The sequence below is a fragment of the Lepisma saccharinum genome, chromosome 18, assembly GCF_977018435.1.
Source record: "Lepisma saccharinum chromosome 18, izLepSacc3.1, whole genome shotgun sequence".
NCBI lineage: Eukaryota > Metazoa > Arthropoda > Insecta > Zygentoma > Lepismatidae > Lepisma > Lepisma saccharinum.
In genome coordinates this window covers 34260872-34276895 of record NC_139246.1, presented here as the reverse complement: position 1 = coordinate 34276895, position 16024 = coordinate 34260872, and the positions used below count along the sequence as shown (strand labels likewise).

Here is a 16024-nt window from a genome sequence, read left to right as displayed (position 1 = left end):
TAGTGCAGTGAATAAAAATGAATCTCCCATTACCAACCTTTTTGATTCCAGACTATGTATAATTAGGAGCTAAGTGTGGGGAAAAAAAACTTAAATCCGTGCGTAGAGATCGGTTTGTTCATTGAACTCTCCAGCCTAACTATTGCCTATTTTTGTGGAAGCATTTGCCTTGACTCATCTCACCCAACAGGCTAATAGGTGCCGGGGCTTGCCCCGAGTTAATATTTTCCTGGAGATGAGGCCTGCCCGAAAAAGGCAAAATAAAACTAACACACTCCAAAAACGGTTAGCTCATGTGAACTTTCTATTCTGATCATTCTCAATGTGTATTTTGAGATCGGGTAGTTTGTACAAACTATACAGCCTAGCTAAAATTAGCCACTAAGTAATTTTCAATAAATTATTTAACAAATCGTTTGGTAACCTTAAATAAAAACATTTGGTAAGAGGGCAAATTTTGTAATTTTGATTAAATTACTTGGTTTTCCTAAACACATGGGCTACTTTTTGTTAGATTTACCAAAATAATATTTGGTATTAGTAACCAAAACCACAAAATTACTTAGTTTAACGAAACAAATGGTCTATATTTTGTTAGATATACCAAAATAATATTTGGTATTGGTAACCAAAAGATGTTTACAACAAACAAATAGAACTTAACCAAATATTTTGGTACTGGTGAACAATTGTTTGGTTGATGCCAATTTAAACAAACGAATTGTTCGCCACTACCATTTTTTTGGTCAATCCAAACAAACATTTTTCGCACACCCCTAGTTACAGCAGCCAAGAAGAAATAGTTGCTGTATCTTACGGCCTGTAAGTCAAAGAAAACAATATTTTTTTAAATAAAATATCTCTACAATTTCATCATTCGAATTACATTAACTCTTATCAGAAATCTCAGAGGTGGGGGGGTGCACCTTGCCTGAGGCACTGTTCTGCCCATCCCCCTGTGAAAGCAATAGAACGCATTGCTACCCGGGATTCTTATTTACCTCCTATTTTGCCCTAACAAGACAACAAATATATTTATTGCATGTGTGCATAGTGGCCGCGGTGGCTCAGTCGGTAACGCGTCTGACTACCATGCTAAAGGTCCCGGGTTCGATCCCCACACCCCCTATACGCCTTCATGGCGTGGTGCTATGCACAGGGGAACACTTTACCTTTACCTTTGCATGATTTCATAATGTCGTATCAGGTGTGTGGAAAAAATGCCTTCCAGATCTAAACTTCAGGAAATGACTTCACGATTTTCGTTATCTTCAACAGTTGGGACATTTAAAATTGTGTATGAAAGGCAGGATTGTTAAAGGTCCAGGAATTTTAAATAAATTCAATTCCGGTCCGGGAACCTTTTTTTCCGAATCAGTTTAAATACGGTGCAAGTTCCGTATTGAAATGAAACAATGCGCAACTTTAATCGATTACGGACCTGACGATAAACAATTATCCACTTGTGAGCATGAAAGAATAATCCAGGTGCTGGCTGCCTCGAGAATCTAAGGTACAAGGTAGAAATGGGCGAAACGCAAACGCTGCAGTTACATTACCCCTCTCCATTTAGCCCCATTCTCTCGCGCGTGTTCCTTCACTTGGTTGTAGCAACACCTCTGGCAGCACCACCTGTCCCTGTTGTGATATCTGCTGGGCGGCTCCTATTGACTGCAGTTCCTGGATCGGTTGCCGGAGCAACAAGTAACGTTTTTTTTTAGCTCAATGTGACGCCACGCTAATATAGTCCATTGCATTATGTACAGTAACTCTTCAACAAGGGAGTTTTTGAACCTGGGCCAGGAGAGAACAACAGCTTTATTATTTATTCCCTGTGCTACGCTTTCTACATCAGCAGCGCAACATTCCAATGTAAAACGTACTTGCGGACATTTTTAGAAGACACCTTTTAATCGGTCAACCCTGGTCCAGGAATTGTAAATAATTTCAATTCCGGACTGGGAGAGAAAATCAGCAAATGTAAATGAGTTCTAGACAGTGTATAACCTTTTCAAATTTAAAGCATTTCAATTAGGTCCAGGAACCTTTTTTCAATTAAACAATAAGCAACTTGGACCGAATTTATATTGTGCGATAAAAAAGGTTCCAGTCCTTCAGCGGAACCCAATAGAACCCATTAGAATTTATGGGTTCCTGGACGTTCCTGGACGTTTAACAACCCTGATGAAAGGTACGTAATATATTTGGATGCGTTGCTGTGAAGTTTGAACCGCACAATATTTGTCACTCATGTCTACTTTTCGGTATAGAGCCACATAGATATAACTTGGCAGGGCGAGGGGGGGGGGGGGAGCATGAGGGGATACTTTCCCCAAACATTTTTAGATGTTCTGTAATATTGTCAAGATTTTTTTCTTGTTAAGCTCTTGTGACCTGAGAAACAAATTAATAGAGAATAAATAATCCTGTACACTATTGTTATGGAATGGACGAGTTTTTCGATTCGCACCCCTCCCCCTCCCCTTAGGCCCCAAGTTTTGCCCATGGTAAATGATGTATTACAGTATGGTGAAATATCGTTTTTTCAGGAATTCCCCCCTAGGAAGTAGCATCGTATGAATTCTATTTCCGAAAATGTGAATTGATTTAAATCACTTTGAATACATAATTTATAGAATAACATACACAAGGATTTTGTAAATATCAGAATCACTTTTGGTGAAAGTACCTAGGTACATTAATCTCGTAATCATTTAATGGCGTCAATTAGGTTCTAAGAAAGGAAAAGAAACAAAATGGGGTGCAGCTCATTCGAAAGGAAATGTAATATACTGAAAACACACTTAAATTCTCTTGATTTAGAATTCAATCATTTAAATAGGCAAAAATGTCAAACATTTTGTGTAGAAAAATGTACAAAATACTAATAATGTTAAACCGCATCATTAAACTGTCAATATACATGGCAGCTGATATTTTGCAAACTACCATTAAAAAAATTGTCAAAATTCAGCTACAAAGACTGAACGCCAGCAAGCAACCGAAATATAAACAGGCGAATTTGAATCAGCCAATTGGAGGGTAGGTTATGTGGAGGAAAAGTTTGTTTTCCAACAGGTAAGGGATGGAAGAAAGTCGAGTGCCATCGGCATGTTCTGAAATCCTAAGAGGTTCAGCATAGGGAGTTCTAAACTGAAGACTTATTGGAGGAAATGTTATGACGTCACAGGCTTGTTTATAAATATACTGCATATATGAGTTACAAATACTGCTGAAACGCTAATTTGTAGGAAGTTATCCCCATACGATGAGTTGAACGTCATGTTTATGATTGTGAACAAGTGTCTAAATCATGATTAAAGGGGGCAAGAGCCTTGATGAAAGTTCAGTCGGAGAAACAAAACCTCATTCCATCTTACTGTTTTATTGTATTGATGGGCTGTGTGTTAGGACCCACCGAAAATCACTCTATTAGAAGAATTCCAGCTTCCTTGGCCCAAAAGTTATCTGTTCCGCTCACCATTTATTTTCTTTCTCTGTAGCTCATACTAATTTACACGTAAACATGATTTTGCAGAGTAGATTCAAAACAACTACACATAATTTATTCATTTCCAATGTCTGAGCAATTTATTCTGCGTCCAATTACATAAGGGATTGGCTATTTTCGTCGGCTTGAAAATAATTGATTTTTTAAAGAGAATAATAGTGATTAATAACGGTAATGAAATTTCTCCGCACTGGATTTCTAAGTGAGTATTAGGGGGGTCAACTGTCCCCCCTTGCCCCCAAGTGCGCACGCCTTTGGTTTAAATGACGAATTTTTAGTATGACACAAAAGTAGAATAACATGAAAATAAATTTAAATTGTACGAATAGTAAAACCTCGTAAAACCAGATAATAAACGACACGGAGCCGGACCCCGTGGCGGAGTGGTTAGCACATCGCGCTACGACGCCAGGGGTCCCGGGTTCGAATCCTGGCCTGGGTGTGATTGTCCATTCATCAATTTCATCATCATCACCCATACCCATCTCAGCAAATTAGCCAAAAGTGGCACAAGAAGCGAAGTAAAATAAAGCAAATCAATCAATCAAATGACACGGATGTGACGCCGATCGTAAAAGAAAAGTCATATTTCTGTGAAAATATACATGCGCTGTGTTTATGGTGGATATCGGCTGCTTGAATTTTTACGAATTTGAACAAATTTATGAGGAAATCGTGCTAGATATGTTTAATTTGCATTGCTTATGTTAAGTATAGAGCCACGGTATTGTCAAATCAGTATAAATGTAAAATGGTATGGTCATAAGCGCCGATTTCTTCCGATATTTGAGGGGGGGCAAAGCTAAGCAAAACATAAATACTTATTTCTTTTCGTTTGCTGGGGGGGAGTCTAGAAGCAGTTATGTTGTCCTCCTTTTATCCATGTTGCTGTGTTGTCCTTAAAATTAGTGGCACATGAGCGAGGCATCTTATTGGTAAAATATGTTTATTATCGCATGAAGGGTCTCTACGAGAAGAGAGATCTTAATACAACATGCATTTTTCAAGATTCAATGTGTGTTCGAAAGAAAGAATAGTGAATTTGAGCAAACACGTAGAAATGCTGGACGCTACAAAACAAAGACTCAATTGGGTGATAGACTCCACATTGCTACTATGCTCATTTCGAAAGATAATGCTGCTAAATTTACCCTCCTCTTTATATGCAAAGTTCCTGGGTGCAAAAGTTTCAAAATCTTAAATAAAATAATTGATTAGAATTAGAAATCTGAAAAAAAAAGTTTAAAACTTCTCGTATAGAATCCTCGATTAATTTTTGAAATTTTCATAACACAAATAATATTTTGTTGCAAAATGAAATAATGTTGAAAGTTATATATTGAGCTCGTAAGGCAAAATTTGGAAGGACTAACCCCTCTCTGGGTTTCGGCGCCTCTGGGTATGTCTAATGGTCTTCTTAGCGGACATAAATAGAAACGATCCACGTAAATAATGCGTGCGTAGCATGACGAAATCGCAATTACACAAAAGGAACTTGGTACAAAACTAATACTATAACTTGACAAGTTTAAAAACAAGACGCTGCAAATAGCTGTTGCGCATCTCGCACCACATTTCCCCACTCCATTCTCCGCACCGACGTTGGTTCGCAGTGTTGCAACCTGGAGGAAGCGGAATGGTCTGAAGATTTTCAACAAAATTTGTATTTGCTTTTTCCTAGGCTGTTTTCTACCTGTCGGAGTACAGAAATTCAGCTCAGCTCGACAACGACTCTTTTCCTTCTTTTAAAACTTGGCCTCCCCGATGGCGCAGATGTAGAGTCGTCGCCTTGTAATCAAGGGGTCCGGGTTCGATTCCCGGTGGAGGCACATAGTGGTTTGGATCCCACTATAACTGTAGGTCCAGTCCCGATTAGCCTTACTGTGCATAAAGTGGACTTAAAACAACAAATCAATCCAATCCAATTCTTTTAAAACTTGAGAAACCATCCATTTAGATACTCCCGTGGCGGCGCTTGTGGACTCGACAACATCGTTTGTTATATTTGTTTTAGCTTAATTTTGCTGAGTTGGCACCACTCGTACTGTCAAGGCCAGACCAGTACGTAATACGAAGTGCTCCGCAGCGATCTGCGCATATCGGGCGCATGTTGTCAGGCTATAATTCAAAGACGTACCTCTTGCCGGATGTAAATTTGGTAAAAATGTAATTCCCTCTCCCTCTCAATCGTAAAATATGTGTGGGGGAGGGAGTGTAATGAAAGAGCAACTTGCACGTCATAGGTGTGCGCAAAGGGGAGGTTGGCAAGAGGGGCAGGTGCTTCCTCACTTAGAAATTTAGTGTAGAGGAATATTATCACCATTAATAAAGAATAGTATGCTGTAAAAAATTAAGTATTTTTTTCAAGCCGACGAATGTTACAACCAACTACGGTTGAACAACTGAAGTATCCAACTTCATTTTCTAGCAAATTTCTTGTTATTGTTTGCAGAATAAATTGACCATACATTGGAAATCATTAGCTGCAATTTTGTACCGAAACTCGGGAGGACAGGCACCTGTAGCTAGAATTTCATTTCGGGGGGTTATCCCTTATCAGCAGCCGCCATCTACGTATAAGCGATAAAGGTGAGAGGTAGAAGCCCTGAAGATGAATTTCTCAGTATACATTTCATCTGATTGTACAATTGTTGTTTGAATCCCGGACTCGGCATGTGTGTTTTTTGTGAGTGTCCCTTCATCAATTTCATCATATCATCACTCGTCCTTATCTTCGCAATTAGACAAAAGTAGCAGGGGCGAAGTAAAATAATCCAAACCAATCAATTAAGACGAGCCCCAGAGAGAATTATATTGAACGTGAGTTCACGCGCCAAGGCCTCGTTAGCGTGAAGCAGTTCAGGGTGTGCTAAGTTGAAGAGAGGTTGACATTTGAGTGTTTTCTGACCCACACGGCCTCAAAAGAGCGCTCGTGACAATAGCAGGGTTCGTATACTGAATAATCAGTCGAACACCCTGCTTGACACTCCTTTGCCCGAACGGCGGGGGAGGGGGGTACACTGCACTGACGTGCTCCTTGAATGTGATGCTAGAACGTCTCTCTCTCTCTCTCACACACACACACACACATTTATATTACTCTAATAAAGCATTCCCTTGCTTCAACAACGTTCACCATAGCGGAAGTTCCAGTAACAACAATCTGTCGTAAAAATGGAAGTGTAAGTATTATGTACTATCATAGACAGAGCAAATAAGAGGACATTTTCAGCACCAAATGGACCAACATCATGATCATTCCATTTGCTTTATTCAATATGAAGCGCAAGAATTAAATTTAAGAAAAAAAGACCACGGAAGTAGACGATGACGTCTGCTGTAACACAAGTTCAACTCTTTCCTACAGAATCTCTCAGGTGAGGGCAAAACATGAAAATAGCAATGTGTAATTTACCCTCTACACGCTTGACACCAGTTCATCAGTTTTTTTACAAGCATATATACCATTATTAATATCCTACTTGGACGTTTGTATGTGCCAGATGCTCAGAAACGGAGGCACAGTCGTCCAAAATGTTACAAAATAATACATTAATAATAATAGTCGCAAAATCATAGGGTATTCACTGATAGTGAGAACTGTAAGTTTTCATAAGCAATGCACATGGAAGTCGAAACACTCTGTTTTACTAAACGTGTGGTCGAAGTCAGAGAGCCCAGGTTCGAATCGAACCCTGGTCAAGGCATGGTTAGAAAACAGTGCTGACACTCGCATGGAATTTGCATATCAGCTTATTACGTATACAATGTATTTCATCATAGTAATTTGCATTAATTATTACAAGGGACTGTTAGCCAGTAAGACTGTTACAGGGTCATCGCAAGAATGCGATAACTTCAAACTGAAGCGGTCTTTTTTTGGAAGGAGTTGCCTTCATTAGTCCTAACACGGAAAAAAACTCCCATTGACGCGATACAATGTATGGCGTGTCATTGTGTTTATCCACGGCAGTGGTATGTCCTATCATCCATTTCATTTATTCGCCATCCCAATAGTGGTTTATCCAAATTTTTCTATCTCCGGGGTGTAAAGTCGTTTTTTGGACAGCATAAGGTACATTTAGTGCCAAAATTTAAAATGAATATGGCTTTCATGTTGGGAGTTTTGGAAAAAAAATAGGGGTGTAGATAAATCACTGCATCCCCATCTTCGTGATAAACCCAAAACGTTATGAAAGTGACGTGCAATGTACAAAATAAAAATTGACCACTTCAACGTGGAATTTAGAACTTGTGATTATTTTTTATAATTTTACTTTAAATACAATCGCGAATTTTGAAGGAATTTAAATTAATATGTAGCTGACACAAAACCGTGCCTTGGCATAACACACCTTTTCTCGAATATGTTTCATTTTCCCTTTGTACTTAACTTGTATATTAAGGTTTACACTTGTTTACGATCACGAACTTTCCTATATAAATGAATGAAATTCGTAGAGGTATGCGGATTCCAAAGTATTATCGTTGAATGATAGGCGCTACTACATTAACCCTTAGTGACATCCAAATTCCACCCTCCACTCGCATTTTGTGACGTCACCACCTGGCAGCACCAATCACTGGCGTGCATTCTATCGTTTATACTGAACCGCTTGGTATTTCAGGACATGCGGGCCGGCGGATTTTTTAGGTTTAAGTTTTTTTATGGCTTCCTCAATTTCATTTAGTGATATTTCAGATATATTTAAGATACTAGGAAGTGGGTTCATGTTTACATTCGAATGTTGACCTTTGTAGGAAGATGGTTCTTTTTAATATACGGATTTAAAGTACTTTGCAAAAGTGATCTTGGATACTTTCATTATCGTCAATGGTTTTATCATTTCATTAGTTGCCTGCACAGGTGGATTTTTTCTTTGATATTTAATGAAAGACCAAAACTGGTTAGTGTCGTTAGCAAGATTAATTTCTGAAATTTCAAGATAATTTTGGTAAGCTTTACTGATCTCCAATTTTAATTTCGTTCTTAAAGTTTTATAGTTAATTTTCTGATGTGTAACATTTCCTTTCTTTGTTTCCATCTTTTGTGATGAGGTGATTTTGCTTTCAGATTTTTAATCATTTCCCGCGTGAACCAACATGGGTAAGATTTTTATAAAGAGGAGCGAAAGCATGGAACACATTCATTAAAAACGCTTTCGATCATTTCATAAAATTTATCAACGGCAATATCTACGCCTTCGCATTCTTTTAGTTGGTCCAGTCAGCTAATTCGAGTTTCCGATACATATTAAGATAATCTGCTTTCTTGAAATTATATCGTTTGATGTTTGGATTCAAAGCTTTTTGTGTAGGCACGGTTTGTGTTAAAGTTATTCCTAGAGCGGGATGATGTTTATCTTTGTTTACTAGAGGCTCTTGGTGAAATATTTTTTTTATTTTCAATATTTGTTAAAACTAGGTCGATCGTTCTACTATTGGCGTTCATGGAATTTTTGCTTTTCAGATCGTTGAAATAGAGGAAATATTTCAGTTCGCGACATGGTGCGCCTAAGGTGAGTAATTTTTAATTTCGGGAATGTTGAAATCACCAGCAATGACCAACGGGCTCCCCAGAGGATAATGTTTAATTACGTGACAAATATTTTCTCATATAGGGCCACAGGAGATGCAGGTTGAATATAACAGTTCGGCAATTTGAAATCAAGACTGGTGCTGTAAAAATAAACAAGTGTTCATAGAAAGTTGGGATCATTCAAAGTAGGGCCCTCCTGCATCCACATCATTGCGCCCTACCTTCCAGTGCATGGAAGGATTGCTGGAATTAGTTTTGTGTAATGCTGTTTAAAATCCTTGTCAGAGCCCTCTTGATGGTCGGTACGTCATCAAAGTACGAACTTTTGAGTGCAGATTTTAGTTTAGAAAATAGAAAATAATTACACGGGCCAACATCTGGTGAATAGGCAGGATATGACAATATACGAATTCCCTTTGGGGGTCAAGAAGTCCATCTCAATCACAGCCTTGTGACTTGGAGCATTGCCATGAAGCAGACATCAGCTGCCATCATCCCGATACTCGAGCATCACATGTGTTATTCTTTGCATCAAACGTTTCATAACCTCAAGATAAAATACAACAGTAAGAGCCTCTCTGTAATATCGGTCTTTGGGAATAATTTTCCTCGTTTTCTCAACCAATTCCGGTGTTCTCACCGTCCTAGCTGCACCCTGATACTCGTTATCTTCCATTGACTCCCATCCTTCATCGAAACACCTGTGCCATTCAAATGCATGCGTACGGGATAACAATTGTCCCCATACACATGTGAATTGTTTCCATAGCAGCTTTAACCAGGCGCGCACAAAACATGATGTTTGCTCTTTGTTCCATGATGAAATTACGACGCACTTACACGATACGTTGCCACACTCAACAATGCCACATGTGGCAATGTCACTCAAGGCCAACGAGCTCTGCACCAATTGTTAGTGAGATACCTCTCACTTGTTCGCGCTACGGAACGCTTGCACAGTAGCGCCACCTACCGAGGAAAAAATCAGTTTTGATTTCAAATTGCCGGACTGTGTACACTACACATACGTAAAAATCACGACCAGGTTCTGTTTTAATTTTTTTAATTATACTGTCAATGTTTTGTTCGTGTAAAAGAGCATCGACCATTACAGAATTATTTTTTTTCTATACCGCAACGAGGACACCGTCACCTAGAGTTTTGCCAGTTTCTAACGTGTTGCGATCTGATCTGAAAACGCTATATGTTTCGTCGAATAGTTCGGAATCGGAAACCGAAGAATTTAGCAACGTTTCCGTGCATAAGACCACATCGTAATCTTTACTCACTACACTTAAAAGTAACTGGTTTTTGATCGAACTCCTCTGAGATTCTGATAAATTATGCTCATGTGAAACTTGTCACACAGAGTTTTGAATGGCAAGATTGATTGACGTCTCTACGAAAGCAGGGACACGAACAGGTGAAATGAACTCCTTACCTGTCAAGTTGCGCCGTGCGCGGCTACGTGGACGTCCTCAATGAGCTTGGAGACCGCTACCTCTTGCTCACTTGGGGTGCCTTCCGAAAGTCTTAACGAAATCTGGTGAAACCAGTTATCTTATAGACTTATGGGACATATAATTTGTCTTTAATTATTGTTCGCACTTTGGTCTCCGTCTGGATCCAGTCTTCTCCCGCGTCGCCATCTTCAACGCCGCATAAGACTAACTTATCGCGTCTGTGAAAGGGGTTCTGGCTTAATTTAATATCCCTCTCCCACCCTAGTCTATCGTCCCTGGAAGATACTGACTTCCCGTATAATGAGAAATTCGAAAGTACTGTTGTGCATATTTTTGGCTTTACTGGGAATATTCCTGAATTTGTCTGACAAATATTTCAATTTGTATCACATAATTACATACATACTTTACAATTTCATAGGATATAAGGTCCCGAGCCCTAGAGATCACATTTCCCTCCGCACGCCGTCCTTGAGTTGAACGCCCATAGTTTTCTCCGTGTTACTAGTTCCATAGCTATTTTTGTGATTCGATTTTCTTAGAATGTAAATACACAATTTCTAAATTACGTCTAAATGTTGTCGTAAGATTAACGTATTAGGTAGGTATTTAGAACTGGAAGGTAATAGTACTGTAGTTTATTAACTGGTAGCATATGCAAATTTGCATACCTAAAAAAACCTACCACCCGAAATGAAATCACAAATTCGGAACTGAGTGTGGCCTCCCTCCAAAGCAAATAGCTTAATTCGCACACTGGATGGAGGTGTTGTCGAATAGTGTCTTTACTGGCTTCGAAATTTTCCCTCCAGTCGCCATAACTATAAACATGACGAATGACGGGTTTGTACATATGACATGTGTAACTTTCATGTGGACACAAAATTGTGTACGTATTCAATGTTTCTCTAATATACATTCTATATTATTTACAAATTATTATGTACAATGCATTATAGAAAACAATGATATTGCGAGCGAAAGAAGCAAGAAAATTTTTAGATCCAATTTTTGTGAACTGAAAACAATATTGTTTTAATAGGGCGCAAATAAATTCTCTTTTGCAATTTTTTCTCATTTAGATCATTCGTCCGACTCCTTCCGCCCCCTAGTTACGTCTCTAAACTTGATGAGACTGTAAGAAAACGAGGTATTGCGAAGGAAGCGAGGCAGACAATCTTACGAAAGATATTTTTCTATGCATAAAATTTGAAATCGCGGGGGGATAATTGTCCTCCCGTCCCCCCCCCCCCCCCGGAGGTGGCCTTGACCGTCTGGAAGAAAAATGCAAGAAATACATGAAAACTAATTCCATCTTGAGTACCATTTTGTCCTGCTACTCTTAGATTCTGCTAGCTTTGCTTTTCTTTACTTTCATGTTTGCCCTTCCTTGCCCCTTTTAGAATTGGTTTCCGTCCGAGGTTCGGGGGGGAGCAATGCCCCTTTGCCCCCCCCCCCCGTGGTCTACGGCTGCTGGTCTTCCAGCACATGAGTGATTCATCGTCGTTCTTCAATCTTACAAACCACCGTTGCACCCACTCATTCACCACATCATTGCCGAAATCTTCTGAATCAGATTCTGAGTGACTCTTCATTAAATCTGGAGATAAATATCTAGATTTTGACGAGGAAGATTAAAATGTATTCTTTCTTAGTGAAATTAGGTAAGTAATTTTGTTGAAAATAGACCTACGTATTACTTTATATTTGAAAAAATTATTGTAAATTTACAATATTCAGTGATAAAACCTTTTCTCAAAAATGTGCACAAAAGGGGGTGCGGTGTGTCTTATATGCTGGCAAATACGGTATGTATTTTCAACTTTTCACGTACAAGCTAAGAAATAAAATAGGCTGTGAAGTTTAATCCATTGTTAGAGCTACTTCGAGTAGTTTCAATGAATTTCAATCTGGACAGGAAGAATAACAAACATTGTAAGACTGGATTACGAACCGAATCAAATTTAAAACACTTTAAGAACAATTGAATGCTAATGCCATACGCCTTTTCAAAGTGCATTTTAACAAAATATTCACAATGCAAAAGGTCATCAATGCGGTTAAATAAAGCTGTGTAGAAGCAGGTGAATGGCTAATTGCCTGTAGGCTTACCATATTTCCACTATCGCCTTATTACACACCATTGCAAGCCATATGAACAGTGGTAAGGACAATGCAAAAGTCGAAAGCAGAGAATGATGTAAATGTTCAAGAAGCAGGGTAATGACCTATAAATATGGTATATTTTATTGCAGTTAATTGTACCTTTTTTATTGAAGAAAAATAATAGTATTATTGCAATTTTCATTAGCATATCTTGGCTTAAACTTTCTATGCATTTGTTCGCATTGGCATTCATAGGACGAAACAGAAAAGAAACTTTCTATCAAGCTCTGAAGTTATTTTACAATAACTGGTCCTTCGTGTAATGCTTGTTAGAAGCTAAGTATGCAGAAATTTGTTTACTTTGATCAAAACTGAACTTGTTGGAAGTGATGTGATTAATTTTACATAGTATTGTTTACATACAATTCTTTACATACAAACCTTTGCAAGTAAATAGCTAGTATAGTAAACTCCTATGTGATGAAACCAGTAACAGGTAATTATTTTTATTTCTTAGACCTTACTAAAAATTGCACCTTCATTATACATGAATTTTTTTCTTTTTGAATTGTATTATTACATTTTATTTATCTCTTACAGTATTGAATAAAAAGATGGCTTTTAATCTAAGGTTACACTGTAGAACAGGGCAGTACGTTTGTAGTAAGTTGTCTGAATGCTCAATCATGTTATATGTGAGTGGGTGTTTTAAATGTCGTGTGTGTAATACTTCATACATACATTTTCCATTTGTATGCCATTTTAAAACTTGTGAGAGCGGTTGTTCAAGTGAGTTTAATGTTACTTCTACTCCTTTATGTTTAAATTTTATAGTAGGTACACACACACACACACATACACACACACACAAACACATGTATATGTGTACATATTTATAGGTATATACAGTCCGTGAGAATAAAACTAATGATATTCTATTGTAACGGAATAAATGTGTGTGTGTGTAACTACAAACATGCACGATCGTTTACGTACATACAGTATTTTGAATAATTCTAATAGAATAGAATAGTCTTATTTAATGAACAGTGTAACACTAATAAACCAATTTGAAGAGTACTTGAACCTTGATTTGATTTGATTTGATTTAGTTTATTTTACTTCGCGTTTTGTGCCTCTTGGCTAATTTGCGAAGATGGGGATGAGTGATGAAATGATGAAATTGATGAATAAACATTCACAAACAACCAAGCCCGACCGGGATTCGAACCCGGGACCCTTGGCGTCGCAGCGCGATGTGATAACCACTCGGCAACAGGGTCGGGCGAGTACTTGAACCTATTACATCATTCTCATCCATTTTAATATTCAATTCAATTGCCTCTGTTTTACAATTTGACTTGTATTATGACTAATGATCAATATGGCACAAGTAAGAGCGCTATGCCCTCATAGGGAATGGAAATTTGGCAGGTTAAACTATCACTCATTATCATGCAAAAATCTATACATAACCATTCAATAAATAACATAAACTCTATCAATAAATTACACTTATATTCAATTTTACAAATTCATATGCACAATTATAAATAACTATTGGTAAATAAAAAAAAGGTTTAACAACCTTAATACATAACATGTACATGTTCCACTCAAAGTTCTTGTATTTATAATGTAATACTCCTGTTCAGTAGACAAGTCACTCCATGTATGTTTGCAGAATCCAAATGCTTTAAGAGCCTTCACAGCTGGTTCAAACACTTCTACTCAAAACATGGGAAATATATCTATGTATCCATCATCTCACTTTTGTCCAAAGAGATTATTTTATTCTTATGTTACCACTTATTATCAATTTTCAGTCATAAAAATTAGAAAAGTACTTATCTGTTGGATATGCAATATCTTTCAACTGTAGAAAATCATCTTGTTCTCACTGCATTCACTTGATCACATAAATTTTAGTTCAAGCAATATATTGGACTGACAAATAGCCAAATTTACCCACACACATTTCTTGGCTGTCAGCATATCATTTTCCGATACTGAACTTCTCCATAATTAGTCCTTAAACCCAAAATTAAGATTCTTTTCAGGGTATTCAAAATATCACATTTTTACCCACATTCCTCCTTCCTACCTTGCTTCCTACTCCCTCCTTTAGTGTTGCCAAATCTCTCATTAATTTCCTATTATCACAGGCTACTAACTTCAAAAATATATACATATGTGAAATCCAATTGTATACACTGTAATATATATATTTTTTGTATAAAACATTATTTGTACAGTATAAATATACTTTGATACAAAATCAAAGGTTTTTAAATATTTTTCATGTTTAAAATATTACTTATAATATTTTCAGCTATAGAGGGAAAATGTTATTTTATATGCCTATTAGATTTTTCCCATATAGAGATATGGCTACAAGAAATTGCCTAATTTAAGAGTAGGTTTAATGATTAGGATTAACCTAGAATTTAAGGCGCTTTTCATGAAGTTATCATTAAATTAAAATTTAAACATGCTCTTTTCAGACAAATCTGAATTCTAATCATCAAGAATATCACCTGATAGCATAATTGTCTTGCAAAACTCGATAAATCCTGCCTTTTAGATGTTATTATGTGTGATTTATTGTGATCGCAAACACTTTATATTGCTACTGTAAGCACAAATTGATGTACTTTTATTTTTATACATTTTTAAACATCAAGGCAGTGTTGCAATTTAGATAAAAATTATAATTTGTTAAGAAATTACCAAAAAGAAATTTAACAACTGTTGTTGCACTGTTGTTGAACACTATATAATAATTGAATAAATGATTTCAATGTCAATGGTATTTTTCGAATTTAATCAGATTATAATGGTGTACCACCGTGCACCGTTATAAACCTTTCTTCTCAGATAAAAGCACCTGTGTAGTCTTTCTGCATATGTGTGTGTTTGTATGACTACAACATTATATTTTCGTATATTGTTTATCCACACCTATATTTCCACCACTTTAACATTTTACTATATAATTACTAATTGTAAGAGATATAAATAAGGACCATACCTTAACTCCACCATTGTCAATAAGGATATTAATGAAATGAATTGAAAATATTATTGTTATGTACATAACACACACACTACGCATATGTATCTTGTAAATTGACTCGCATTGAATTTCAATTTTCTTCATGTCTAGGTTAATCGCAACGATGATGATTAATGAAGAATTAAATTACTATTTCTTTCAGGACTCGATATACAGTTACAAATTAGCCATTATTTATGCAATTTTATTGGCTTCATCACGCAGAATTACTCACTTTACTAGTAGAGGAGACTGGGGTTCGTTGTGACAAAATTAGCATATTTTTTCTACTATCATTAATGCTACGTTTATTTCTCTAATATTTTCAAATATAGAATTAACACAGAGCC

The 16024-nt window shown here is 37.1% G+C and overlaps 1 protein-coding gene across 1 annotated transcript in view; it reads right to left on the bottom strand.

Annotated features, from left to right (window-relative positions):
- Positions 1-16024, bottom strand: part of LOC146002207 (endoglucanase E-4-like) — a 240248-nt gene that overhangs the window by 160698 nt on the left and 63526 nt on the right. The gene's annotated exons all lie outside the window — the stretch shown is intronic.